A 14,444-nucleotide genomic window follows, 5' to 3' on the forward strand; every position below is an offset into this window, starting at 1 on the left:
TGGAAATGGATTGTTACATTTTATCGAGTATAATTGCAGTATATAAATCTGGAACTGGCGGTAATTGAAAATGAACTTTTTGCTAGATATTGTCAGCATGAATATTATAAGCGTGATCTGCTTTATTGGTCTGAGGCAACATTTCCGGACTGCATGTTGTCTTGATAAATAAGAAAACATAAAACATGCTCCTCTAAACATTATAATTATATAACAGCTTTGCCCTTTTGCAGATTTACTATTGACAGATATATCTGTGATAGCAGCCTGGTACATGTTCCTTTAAATGCAAGATAAAATATGAAACTTTTAATGGTGATTGTAAAATAATGGAAATACTGTAAATGAGAATTTCCGCTGAATCTAAAGTGCATAATAAATAAAAAGAAAATGCAACAAAAGTACTAAATACAAAACAAACGATACAGTTTACTTTAATATCAAAACATTTTCCTTTAGTACTGAAGTCGTACCGTTTGTATGGTCGAATGGAATGTATCTAATTTACATTTGATGACAGTTTATATCTATTAAGACACCAGCCAAGGGGTATCTGTACATTTTGTTTCATTGATTAATTTATGTGTTTGGTGTATATACGCATAATATATATAAAACTATAATCACGAAAGAAGTACAAATATTTGTTCCCTTTATTTATAACTTAGATTTCTCCATAATTTGTTATGTCAAAATAGAGAGAAGAAATTTGAAAACGGTAAAGGTCCATAATTTTGTTTTATTTATTATTTATTCATTTCATTACATTTCGTTTTCAATCAATAGTTAAGAGATACACAAGTTTTGAACATCAAAATGCACAAATGAAGCCAGTAATTCGCATTACTTTTTGCTCATTTGATATAGCTAGGTTTTGCCTCTTCATGGTCTGTAAGATTTATCTAGGATATAACGATTCATTGCCAAAATTAATGTGATGTGATATATTTTGAAATTGATAAATACGGTGTATATAATCATGTTTAAAATGACAGAAATTGTCATATTAAGGCAAAATATCACATAATTATAATATTCGAGAATTTTCCATTTCTTACATCAACGTGTTTAAAATGAAGCGATTTTCAATTTGGAATTAGATCGTTCAATATGAGTATCGACGTCATTCATTTCTTGCCAGTATCTACGTAAATGTATGTGATTAAATTCCTGAGCTTATTTTGAAAAAGAACATAATTCCAAAAATTCAGATAAACTCAGCCTTTGTAAGTTTAATTTTGCTCTTCAAAACTCTTCCTAACATGTACACAGGCGGGTGGTATGGTATTTATCTGATGACCTTTCTATTTATAAATATAACAGAGACTATTAGACAGAACTTATGTCCCATTGTCTAGGATATGTTTGTTCGGATATAACTAGAATAAGTAAAATGTATAAGCTTTTGTACTTCTGTTTGGGTCTTTTTTGTTCAGATATGGTGAGAATAAAATGACCGTCGTGATGCTGTAAAGTATTAGAGCTAGATATTAATGGAATGAGAGGTATATTCTGTGTAAAGAGCTAGGTATTTCAGTCAAGCTAATGTATACTCAGTATCTAATTATACCATATTAAACTGTGTAATAAAAGAACCCAGTTTTGGTTATTACTTTAATATACCAATACACAACAATTGGCGACGAGAATGTTTAACTAAAATTTTTAGCTGTGGCTCCTTGGATTAACATAGTATCTATGTTTTCCTATTTTATAAATAGGGAAGTTTTCCTGGGATTTAACTTGCTTTTCAGACGTTTTTCTGGTTTAATAAAATTAAATTTTCATTTACATGAGAACACTTTCCCGACTTGTCCACAAATATAATCAGTAACTCAGCTACCAATACCACGTTCAATTTACACTGCGTATTTAATAAGATCTGCAACTTTCAATCTGACAAACATGAAAGATGAATTGCATCTTGATTATATGAGGAAATGCATTGCAATTGTAATATTGTGTTTCCATAGAGGTCTATTTTGACTTCTCTATCATTCTACAATTGAAGATAATACGTTTTAACATTAAGTTTTGCCTAATGAAATTGTTGTGAAAGTACAAATTACGTTCACCTGGTGTCAAGGAACACCAAATTACAGTTTATCATTTACATCTAACTGCATTACTTTGTAATACATTTTTTTGAATGATGCTTATAAAGCAATCTTTTAAAAATGTTCTTTGGATCAAAGACTCAGTTTGATCAAGTCTGTTCGCGAGAAGCATTGAAATATGCAGCATCGACACAACCCTTTCACCGGCTTTAAATGGAATTATATTGTAAGAAAATGGAATAGACTCCATTATCACAAAGGCCAGGAAATTAAAAAAAAAGATACTTTCTGTTAAAGTGAGACTATGATAAACGGAATATTCAAATAAAATAAAATAATCTCTTTGAATATTTGTACAGTAAAACACAAATATGGGTATGCAGAGTCAAACAATCTAAACATAAGGCAATGTCTTTGTACTATTTGTCGTGGTACATTGGTTGATAATAGCTACATTTCGGAGTTATTCCATTTTGATAAAGACGTTTTATATTGTAAAGATTTTACACCTCGAAAACCAGTAAATATAAGTGAATGTTGCATAAGTTTTAACAAATTACATCAAACACAACGGCGATGCATGAAGATAACTAGATATCTTCAAAATAGACTTCAACCAATAATTACTTCTTCATATATACCTTTTCATCTGGCATGCTTAAATATTGATCTAAAATGTTTATATACAGATAACACTAACAACTTTTCTCCATTAACTGAGATTATGCAACAGTGTCTTGCGGAAAATGAAATTATACCTGAATAAAGAATAAAAAATAACGTTTAAGCCTCGTTTGTTGATATTTATATAAAGAAAGAGTCTTTTAACTATGCCTATCTTTAGCAAGGGACTTAGATTTCATTACGTGTATGTTCTAATATTTTATCTATCAAAGCAGCATATCATTATATCACAAAAAATGGTCAATACATCACAGGTTATATTCGCATTATTTTAAGATTAAACGTAAGAAATATACCCATTACATTAATCGTAAAATGTTTTCAGAATCGTTACATAGTATAGGCTAACACATTCATATACATATTATTCAAGATGTATCACCGCTTTAATACCTTATTTTATCATAGTCTTTTATTAGATTTATTTATCTTTTTTTCTTCAACTTTTCTCTTTCATCATTTTATACACATATAAAACTAAAGTCGTTAAATGGGTCGGTTATTTTAGAGTTTCTTACACATCTTGTTGATGGTTATAGTCATACATATCATTATAAACGATAAAGGTATTATTATTTTAGTGTTATGAAATAGTTCTACGTTTAAGCAAATTTTAGAAAAGCAAACTAGAGTTGAACAAGGTAATCTTACAGTTAAACTAGTACTATGATAGTACCAATTGTTGTTCTGCCGGCGTATCATACTTTTCAAAGATACACAAGTTCACAAATCGTCACATGGTACATGGTTTTAAATTTCATATTAAATATAAAACGATCTAAACCTGACAACAGGTATATAAATATTTGCATGTGGTGGTTTGTGATTTTAATGACGTCAGAAGGCAGGGGTACATCATGTAAGCGTATATCAAAACGAACATTTAAATGCAATCTATGTTTTTATGACTTGTGTATTGCATGTCTATGATATTTGTTTTTGTTTTCATGTGGAATAATTAGAGCCTGACCTCAACAGGTATAAATCAATAATTAATCTCTGTCAGTACATTGTTTATGCATGAAGGAAATATAGGCTATGGTATTGAATCAAATAATGCTCAAGCATTTCATGTAATGACGATTTCGCATGAAAAAATACGCTAAAAATAAGATGTTAATTGTTGCATTTATAATACCCGTATTGATTTTTCATGTTTCAAATATTCAAATTTTTACAATGTTGTTACCGGCTGAGGTCAAACAAAACCTGCTCGTTTTACATTAAAATTTTGTGTAGTTCGTTCTTTTTGTGTAGGCCACAAAGAAATATTTGGTTTCGGTCTAAATGACACGTTTTCAATTGATTATGACGTCAATGTTCTAGAAAAGATGACCTTAAAGAGTTGAAAAGTTCATGCAATCGAAATGTACTATCAAAACTTCAGATGCGAACTAAAAAAAGGATATACAAATTTAAAAAGTGTCAACGTTACGCCCTACATTTTTTAAAAAAAAAAGAAATTTCTATTCAAATATATGTGTTGCAACGGTTTTATATCAAGATCGCAGCTTAACTTCTTTCCTCAAACGTTGTAAACAAGTGATTACTGAACAAACAATAGTTTTGTATGTATTTAAATTGTCAATGTTTCTTTTGACCTCTCTACATTTGATAGAAGAATATTTATGTTTATCATATGTTTGACGTCGCGGGAGTGTAATAAAGCCATTACATATAAACGATAATAGACAAGTGTAATAAAGCTTTGACGCCGACGTCGTTTATAGTAGAGGAGACGTTGGTCAAATTGACTTGTTTTTGTATAGTAAAAGAAAGTAGATTTTTTATGTTTCGGCAGGAAAAGCTAACATGAGATAAAAAGAATATTACATTTGTGACTTTCCACTGTGAATTTCTTAAACTCGTTGAATAAAATTGATAAAATCCTCGACAGAACCTCGCATTTTATTATTTTATTCAACTCGTTTAATAAATTCAATATGAATAGACACTCATGTAATAACCTCTATATATATTTTTAGAAGTAATGTGGTGGTAGTTATTGAATTTTTTAAAGTTAGAGATGAAAAGAAAACAAAATGTCTTCTAAGTCCGTCCAAGTACCAAACTAATCCAAATACTTTTGAGATAACTGCAATGTATCTGATCGTAAAGTACGACAACCCTTGTCTCAGGGAGATTAATAAAGGCGCTTATCACGTATCACTTTGTACAGTACAAATTGTGGTGGCCGTTGTGGAAAAAAAAACACGTGAATTACCTGGAGAACCTTTGTGATTATTTACTACGAACTCAGTATTTAAAAATGGTAAAACATTATTGCTTTTACCAAAATGTTTTATTTATCAACAAGTCTATATAATACATCGAAAATGGATAGTCAATAGACATAAGCGAGTTTTGAGAGAGACATCTTTGAACTGCTGGAACGCTATCTCAACGCAATGTTGCTATATCATATGCTGCCGTAAAATACAAGTTCACAACGGTAATAAGACCAGGTTTATTACCCAACTTATTTCGGGAGGGGGATATATTTATTTTCTTGCCTTACAAAATACAATAAATACATTTTTCCACACTCGTCTGTATCTTAATTCGCAAATGTCTATCGGTTTAATTTCTAAGGTAGTGACTAATAATTACACACAACCAATTATATTTAAGATTTGTCAAAACACAATGTCGTGTGTCAGTCCTTAATAATTTGAATAAAACGTAATACAATATGACTACCGCTTTGTGAAAAGTATGGATATATCTATCTTAAGGTAAGACGAGCAGATGCGCATTTAGTGCATTTAGCTTTTATTGTTAATACATTTGTATTTACTTCCTAAATGTGAATAGATAATAAAACTAAGCACTTAAAGGAAATAATCGTCGACTGATATTTACTGCTTCTTTATTTAAAATAAATACATGCAGAATATACCCGCTGACGTCCGTTAGGTCAATTAAGTAGGAACAGCGCATACTTATCAGTGCGTTTAATTCTTTGGCCTGTCATTATGTGATCACAGGGGTATGAATTGATGGATAGTGTCTTTTATTTCTCGGCGTGTAATTATTCGAACGCAAGACTATGAATCGAGAGCTACGAGTTTAAAACATTGGTGTGTTATTGATTGAGCGCAAGACAATGAATCGAGAGTTAAGAGTGTGATTTCTTATCGTATCATAAACTCGACGCGAGTTTGATTTCTCATACTATGATTCGATAGGGAGGAGTCTGATTCCTTGGTTTGTCATTATTTGAACGCAAGGCCAGAAATCGAGAGTCAGTGTGTTTGATTCCTTGGCGTGTCAGACCAGGGATCAAGAGTTAGCAGTTTGATTCCTTGGCGTGTCCTTATTTGAGCGCAAGAATATCGTGGGCTTAGCGCAAAACGGTTGTAACTTATATGAAATAAAGAAGGAGTTACAACTGTTTTGCGCTAAGCCCGCGATATGCTTCGAGAATTCGGATGTTGATTCTTTGGCGTTTCGTTATTTGAGCGCGACTGATGTCTCTAAATTGTTTTTTGTACTTTAAGCATGTGTAAATGTTGAGTTCTGCTCAACCCAGGGCTAGAGGGCGTGGACGGTAGCATGCATTTCCACTACCGTCCATGAACAGGCTCAATCAAACCGAACCTGCAACATTTTCGTTTTTGTCCTGTTGAGCGACCTGTGGAGTTTCCACTTTTTCTATTTGATTAGAGTTCTTTGGCGTGTCCTTATTTGACGCAAGACTTTGACTCGAGAGTTCGGAGTTTGATTTTTGGCGTGTCCTTATTTGAGTGCAAGACTATGATTTAAGTGTCCGGAGTTTGATTCCTTGGCGAGCCATTAGTTGAGCGAAAGACTTTGATCCGAGAGTGTGGAGTTTGGTTCCTTGGCGTGTCCTTATTTGAGCGCAAGACTCTGATTCAAGTGTTCGAAATTTGATTCCTTGGTTTGTCATTATTTGAACGCAAGGCTGATTCGAGAGTTCGGAATTTGATTCCGTGGTTTGTAATTATTTGAACTCGAGGATATAAATCAAGAGTCAGTGTGTTTGATTCCTTGGCGGTTCCGTTTTTGAGCGCAAAACTTATGCTTCGAGAGTTCGGAGTTTGAACCCTTGGTTTGTCTTTATTTGAACGCAAGGCTCTGATTCAAGAGTTCGTAGTTTGATTCCTAAGTGTGCCATTATTCGAGCGCCAGAATAGGATTCGAGACTCGGAGTTTAATTTCTTAGCGTGTCATTATTCAAGCGCAAGACTATATGAGAGTAAGGAGTTTGATTCCTTAGTTTGTCATTATTTGAACGCAAGGCTATGACTCGATAATATGGAGTCTGATTCCGTGGCGTGTCATTATTTGAGCACAAGACTATGAATCAAGAGCTAGGATTCTAATTCCTTGGTATGACATTATTTCAGCGCAGTGCTGAGAAGAGCGCGAGACTAATTGCGAGGAACAAGTCTGCATTGGATAAGAATCTCTGAAGCTAACCACCGTCTTTGCATAACTAAATTTTGGCTTTTTTCAGTGTTGTTATATTTTCTGGTCCTTTGGGATCATGGAGTCAATTCAACATATGTGTAATAGAGTTCCGCTTAAGCCGGTGCTAAGGGGCGTGAGAGGTGTTGCACATTTCATTACCTCTCATGAACAGACACAATCAAGCCGAGTCTGTTATTATTTTTCTTGGTTGCATTCTTTGCTTCCAAAGGATCGGTTTACAGATTTTATATAACGATTTAAATACACACACCTTAAGTCGAATAAACAACATTTAAAACATTTATGCATAATCACCACATATGTGAAATTTTATCATCGTAAGTAATGTGTCTGGTCAGTGCAAATATGCATCGAATGAAGTATTGAAATTCCCCGTCACGTATAGCAGCAACAGAAACGTTTGTACTTTGTCATCAGTTAACACGTAAAGAAAGATTAATGTTTGGTCTCACATATACGAGAAAGTCCAACAGTTTTCAAATATTGAAGCTATTTGCATATAGTAATCCTAAATACAGATTATTTATAACGATCACCAATAAAATGTATATGGTTTATATATGCTTTGTATTCGGAACAGTTAACAGTTGAAATTTTGCCGTTATATACTTGAAACACTGTGACTTCCTTCTTGTCTTTTCAACCCAAGATGAAACACTACTTGTTATAAAACTTTCTGTAAATTATTTCCCTCATAGTTATTGTAAAGGAATAATGATAATTTCAATAAAGAATTCTTAACTTCTTATTAAAGTGTCTACATAAAATTCAAAACGTTAACAAATGCTTAAAAAAATGTATGAGATATACAAAGTATAGTAGAGTTTACGTGTAAAAACATACTATTTGAATTTATTTAAATGTACATAATGCAAACAAAAGTCTTCGACGCTTAAAGAATCATTCAGTTTTTGTTACAGTTGTACAATTTTGTCTACAAACAATTAGCAAACCAAGGAAAGGCGTTTGTGCACGTGTAAAGCGTAAATCATGTCATATCGACAATTATGTAAATTGGCAAAAGATCTAAATATAGCATCAACTAGCATGCGATGATTTTCACCGTCTATTGCAAGACTTGTTTTTATCAACGGACATTTCTAAACGAACTATATTTGATTGTATCGTGATCTTCTCTTAACATTTTATATTTAGTTTTGGATGCAAACCTCCTTATGAAATAATAAATATATTCGTAATATTATTACTTTTGATACATTACTTCACGCTATCTGCTATATAAAGATTTATCTAAAGTGGGGCTTGTTTTTCGATTTAATGCATCATATAGCAAGTAACCATCTCCAGCTTTAAGTGTCATTTTTGAAATAATTCATGCAATATGATCAAGGGTTTTTGCCCAGAAGATATAAATGAATAAGTTTGCTATCAGTTAATTTCCGTTTACAGTTGTTGTTTTTTTTTTTTTTTTCAAAATTTAAACAAAACATCGTTCGTTTTATGTCTCTTAAATACTTATTCATATTGCATTCTGATACAACTTAAGATTCATATGAGTATAGGAGAATATAATACTTATTTAAGTTCGACGCATTTTGTTACTGTCTAACTTTTGACACTAGTCTGGTAATAACTAAATACTAATAAGTATCTAAACGCGCTATATTGAATTGCAATTCCTATGCTGTACTAGCAGAATTTCCGCATCAGTATTAATGGTATCATATAAAACAGTTGTTCTTACTGAATAAAATTCTAACACGAATAAAATAGCTCTAAACAGCAACCTTCATCAAGCAGTCATCATACGTTCTCACACAGCCACCCGTAAGGGAAAATTTTCCGGCTATTTTCAAGCTAAATATCAATACAAGACATGATTCTTCTTTTGTTGTAAAATTTAGTTACCTTAGGACCACATTTGTTGTTTTTTATTCGATCAAACCATCTAGCTGATTTGGAAAAGGCCATTGGTTCTTACCCAGGTGCCCGCCACTGCCGAAAATGATGCTCCGAGGGACACTCGGTTCATCCTCTCTATAGAGGCTGGGTCGCACTCTTTCGAGCGTAACATTTCAATATGAAAAGCTGGAATGTTGCCATATTACTTATATTTATGTCGGTGTGATGTTACCAAACAAATAACTAAATTGGTACATTTTCCCGATCTCCACACAGTCATATCTCTTTACTATCGAAAATACACCGATACCTTTGCCGAAAAGAAAAAAAAATATGTTGAATATCAGACGGTAACTGTATACTGCCACAGAATTTTGTTTATATGAAGATATTTTGCTTCATCTCGGTCAAAACAGAACTTTCTAAGCCAAAATCAGATTCCTTAAATTTGATTGGTTAATCAACTCGGCCGAAAACGATACAACTTCAGGTTGGTTCAGCCGATTCGGCTAATATTTGTTGACATTTTTTTTTGTTCACATCACATTGCCAGTTAATAAAAATAAAAGACGATAAGTATTTTTAAAAAATTAATGAAATAGTCATTAAGATGGTGATTTCATATTCAATTTGGCTTACACTACTGGATGCACATGCCATTAAACGGGTCATGAAATTGGCCTTAATTTTTTCAAAGGTTTTTAACAGAGTTTTAACAGGTCACCATTAAAATTCACCCATTACTTCTAACTATTTAATGGGATTTTCATGACCATAGTTTTAATGCCATACATTAAAAATGACTTTGATTGCCATGAAAAGCTGCTTAAAATAAACCATTAAAATAAGTTAACAGGCTCCTTAAAACTCCATGAAAAATTTTAATTGGCATGAAATTAATGTGCCATTAAAAAATTACCCCTTAATTCCCCATTAATTAGTAAGAACTTATGGGGCCATTAATTTTTTTAATACTCTGTTAATGGCCGTTAATTATTAAAAAATTGATTAATGGTCTCATTAAATATGTCAGATTCAATTTTAATGGGTTTATAATATTTTAATTGTATATCAAATTAAGGGCCATGAAAATTTGCCTTCAGAATTAGACATCTTAAGATAATCAACTTCATATTAATATTTGCCGTATTGATTTAAACTACGTATTACTACACATGTAATTGTATCTATACATATGTACTGTTTTGTAAAATGCTAGAAGAATATTTGTTTCTTCTTTTTTCTCTTATTATTTTGTAATGTAAACACATGTAACAGCCTCGTACAAACATTTGTTATATTGTATCCTTATTCTGTCATATGTTCATATGAAATGAGAAAATAAATGGATATTGTATTGTATCGAGTTGTACTGAGAAGGGTTTACAGGTACGGGTTTAATAGATCAAGTGACCATGTGGGTAGTTTTAACTATTCAACATTATAATATTGACAAACATTCTGACCAAGTTTTTATTGGCACAAACATTAGGCATCAGGTGTATTCAAAAAGCAACTGTTGATGACAATGTCAGCGCACAATGGGCAATCACAATTTAGCTCTACTTCAGTATTTTGTGCTCACATGCATGCACTGTACAGCTAAGAGCAAATGTTTGAGGGATTGCATCACAAGTAGCTTCTCCCATTTCCAATTAAGCGTACCACACTCTTTGATTCGTTGAAACAAAGAAGCGATTGATCTGCCCATGCCCCAAATGAATTTAAATCAGACTGTAAATCTTCACAATTATGTGTACTGTTCACTTCTCTATAAACCTTAGTTTCTACTCAAGAATTCGAAAATCTAAACTAGTCTGAACACATTTTATAATGTAAATTCCTTACCCAACCCATTTTCTTATACAAATGCTGATTATTTGGACAAGAAAAACAAAAACAGAAAAAGTGGCATGCATCAATACGTATTTACCCTTATCAAAATATTGTAGATTGATGTTATTAAATAAATTAATACGTTTCCATTCGACTTTCATTGAAATAAATCCGATTTTTGTAGGAACACAATTTGCCAAACATTTGAAAAAAAAATGGCGTAACTGCATCAAGGGGAAATAACTTCAATCAAATTTAAGAGCCATGAATAATCCTGTTAAATTAAAAAATACAGAATTTCACTATTTTTTCAAAGCCATTAACTATTTTAGCTACCAAACCAAAGTTTTAATGGCATGATTCATGGTTAAAAATGGGTGTTTTAATGGTATTTTAATATGTAACCCATTAATATTGTGAAACCTGTTAAATAAAGTGATGCAAGAATTAATGGGGTTAATTAACGGTTTTTCCTATTTTAATGGATATTTTACAGGGTTTTAAACCATGTTTGATGGTATGTGCATCCAGTAGTGTTACTTATTTGGCCTTGACCGTACTGGCCAAGGCCTTAGGCATCGGCCAGTGTAAAGACAGCCTTCGGAAAAAATAAAACCAATACGAACTCGCCTAATTAATAACACTATATTATAGTAAAATAAAATAAAAACTATGAGAAGGTCCTTTGTAAGCAAGCTTAATAAAAGCAGACCCGGTTTAATTGAGTGTATTCATTAAATGAAAGAAATGTGCAACACCCTTCTCATCCTTTTTAAAGTAGTGAATTTTGAAGACTATATTTTTTCCAAATCGGTTGTGTCAAAAAATTGTTAATTAACATACATAATATATCTTTCACCTGTCATATTTACCCGCGGTGTCATCGCGGACCTACAGGGCTATTATATCACACCGATCAAAATATTTGTACTTTGTATATAAATCTTGTCATACATTAGAGAATATTAAATAACATATATCAAAATTTCCACTTAACAAAAAGTGCATACAAATAAAACGAAAGTGTAAGACAAACACTTTATATAAGTTTGTCAACGAAACAAACGGATACTATTTACTCTCACGGCAATCATAATAGGTAAAATAAAAAGTCGTTTTATCTGAAAGCGTTACACTTCATCTTTTGCTAAAAAAGTATATTAAGCAATGCAATTTTATGCACACAAATGCGTGTCAAAACATGCAATCTAACATTGTGGTTACGAAACAATTTCTAACGTTTCTCTTTTTTTCTAGATAAAGATTTATCCGGTTTGTCGCGAGTGTAACGGATACACAAAACTTAACCCAACCTTATAATTTTCTCCTCCTTTTATCATGTTTGTACGATATTAAAGATCTCATTTTCATTTGATTATAGTATATATCTTTTCTCCACCTCTTTCAAAGTTAGCCTTTCTGTTTTTTCTCTATCTCTTTTACGAGAGATTGTATTTCGAAATAAATCATGTGATGACACCATCATTATACAAACATTTTTCTATATCTAAAGAGACTCTGTATAAGAATCAAAGAAGATGCACAGCAATTTGAAGGTATAGAATGTGAAAACAGATACATTTTATTAAAAATATGCAAATATAACACTTCAAATTATGTTCTATTATGAGATTTTGGAACAGAATATTAACACTATTCCTAAACAATGCGGCGTCTGTTTCGTTCCATCATGGACACATTATATGGAGGTTGAGCAATAAAGGCACTGATCTCCAGATTTTGACTAAAATTATCTTTCTTTGAAATTGAAGTCTGGTCATATTATGAACATTTAAAACATGCGTCTTTGTTCCTATCTTAAAAACGCCAAATCAAGAAACAAAAATGCCCGTTACTGTAAGAAATGAGTGATACAAAGAAAGTATTTTGTTTTTGTCTAATTTCTTTTGTAATTTGTAAAAAATGCTATGCAAGAAAAATAAACTACCACCGGTTCCAGATGCAAACGGGAATATGCGGATCTGGTGTAACTGTTTTTGTAGTAACACGGATACTCCCATCTGCAATTACAAACAAATGACAGTTGACCATGGGCACAGGAACAGGTTTATTTCAATTAACGAGAAATTGATGTTACATTTCTTTATTATAACATATTTGTAATTGTAGAACAACTGTAAATTTAGCCAACACACGCACTTCCTTATGTTCAACTGTCTGCTACCTTAATAGGTTTTGCCCGACTCAAATTATGCCGTCAAGACATGCAACTCAAAGACTGTTTCGCATTTCTTGCTTATATTGTTGAAAGCTTTGGCTAACGTAACATTTGATAATAAACGTATTACAGACATAACGTTTGCGATTAGACAGTCTACCTTTAAGCCAGTTTTAGAACTGACTATTAAGGTCAGAAAGATCAATGACCAGTACTAGCCGATAGAGCCCAAAGAGATAATTGTACAAGTATATGAACGATAGAACTAATTGTTGTCCTGATGGAAAGCACTTTTAAACGTATACAATTTCATATATAGTCACATGGTACACCGTTTTAAATTTCATATGAACTACGAAATGCAGTACCCGTGTCTACGCATCAATAGTTAAATGTGGCAGTATATACTTACTGTGCCGCAAGGACAAGGGGTGTATTAAAACGGAGATTTAAAATACATTTTTGCTTCTGTAACATGTATGTTGCAGGTGTATAGTAAAAACAATGATAATTTTTTGTTTACATGTTGAATTGAACGGACCCTTTTTTTAACAGGTATGTTTTCTTCTAGCATAATTCGGTAATTAATGAATGACTTGTGTTTATACAAGATTGAAAGTGAGCCATTGTTTTACATTTGATTGACGATTCATAAAATGTTCAAACATTATATAAAGTGAAAAAAGATTTACCTTGAAGCTAAATAGTTATATGGTGCTTCATTCAAACGCGTATTGAGTTTTCATGTATCAAATACAGAAGTCTGAAACCTACGCTTCTTTGTAAGTAATGAAAATGGAACGTAATTTTAAGTAAATATATTGAACAATAAATATGAATGTATCTATATTGGTTTCCTTATATAATAAACTTGTTATTTATTGCTTGTATATAGGTCATTCGTCTTTATGTAATTTCATAAAAATATTCATTATTTTGGTTTTGACGAATAAGATTGGGTAGATATTACCGCCACAAAAGATTTATGATAGACTGATAATAAGATACACAAATAAGAAGCCAAATATTAATTATTTCATGCATTTTATGAAAGGACGGCTATTTATAGATAGCTTGGTCCCGGCTTTGATCCCACAGTCTCAGTTACGATACCACTGTTCTAAATTGCATGGCCACAGAGCTTATGCATATCCCTAGAAAGCAGTGTGTTCTCATAAATAATGCATTAGATTGACAAATGATATACTAAATATATCATTTTAAATATTTTTTACCAAAAAAAAAAAAAACGTTCTCGTTTAGTTTTATAATTAAATGTGCTTCAAAAGTGTTTGCATGAAGTGGGTAATTTTATATTTCTTTGTAAATAAATAATGATGTAAAGAAACATAGAAGAAGTTTAATCAATA

General features: G+C 31.9%; 1 protein-coding gene across 3 annotated transcripts in view; it reads left to right on the forward strand.

Moving 5' to 3' along the window:
- The window catches only part of LOC123548444 (prolow-density lipoprotein receptor-related protein 1-like), an 86,398-nt gene that overhangs the window by 16,723 nt on the left and 55,231 nt on the right, over positions 1–14,444 (forward strand). Inside the window, exon 1 of one of the 3 annotated variants that reach the window (XM_045335725.2) lies at positions 13,473–13,629. The exons of the other annotated variants lie outside the window; for them this stretch is intronic. The gene's annotated coding sequence lies outside the window, so the exon portion shown is untranslated. Of the gene's footprint in view, positions 1–13,472; positions 13,630–14,444 lie in introns of those variants that run through there. 3 annotated transcript variants of the gene reach the window in all.

The sequence above is a fragment of the Mercenaria mercenaria genome, chromosome 6, assembly GCF_021730395.1.
Source record: "Mercenaria mercenaria strain notata chromosome 6, MADL_Memer_1, whole genome shotgun sequence".
Classification (NCBI taxonomy): domain Eukaryota; kingdom Metazoa; phylum Mollusca; class Bivalvia; order Venerida; family Veneridae; genus Mercenaria; species Mercenaria mercenaria.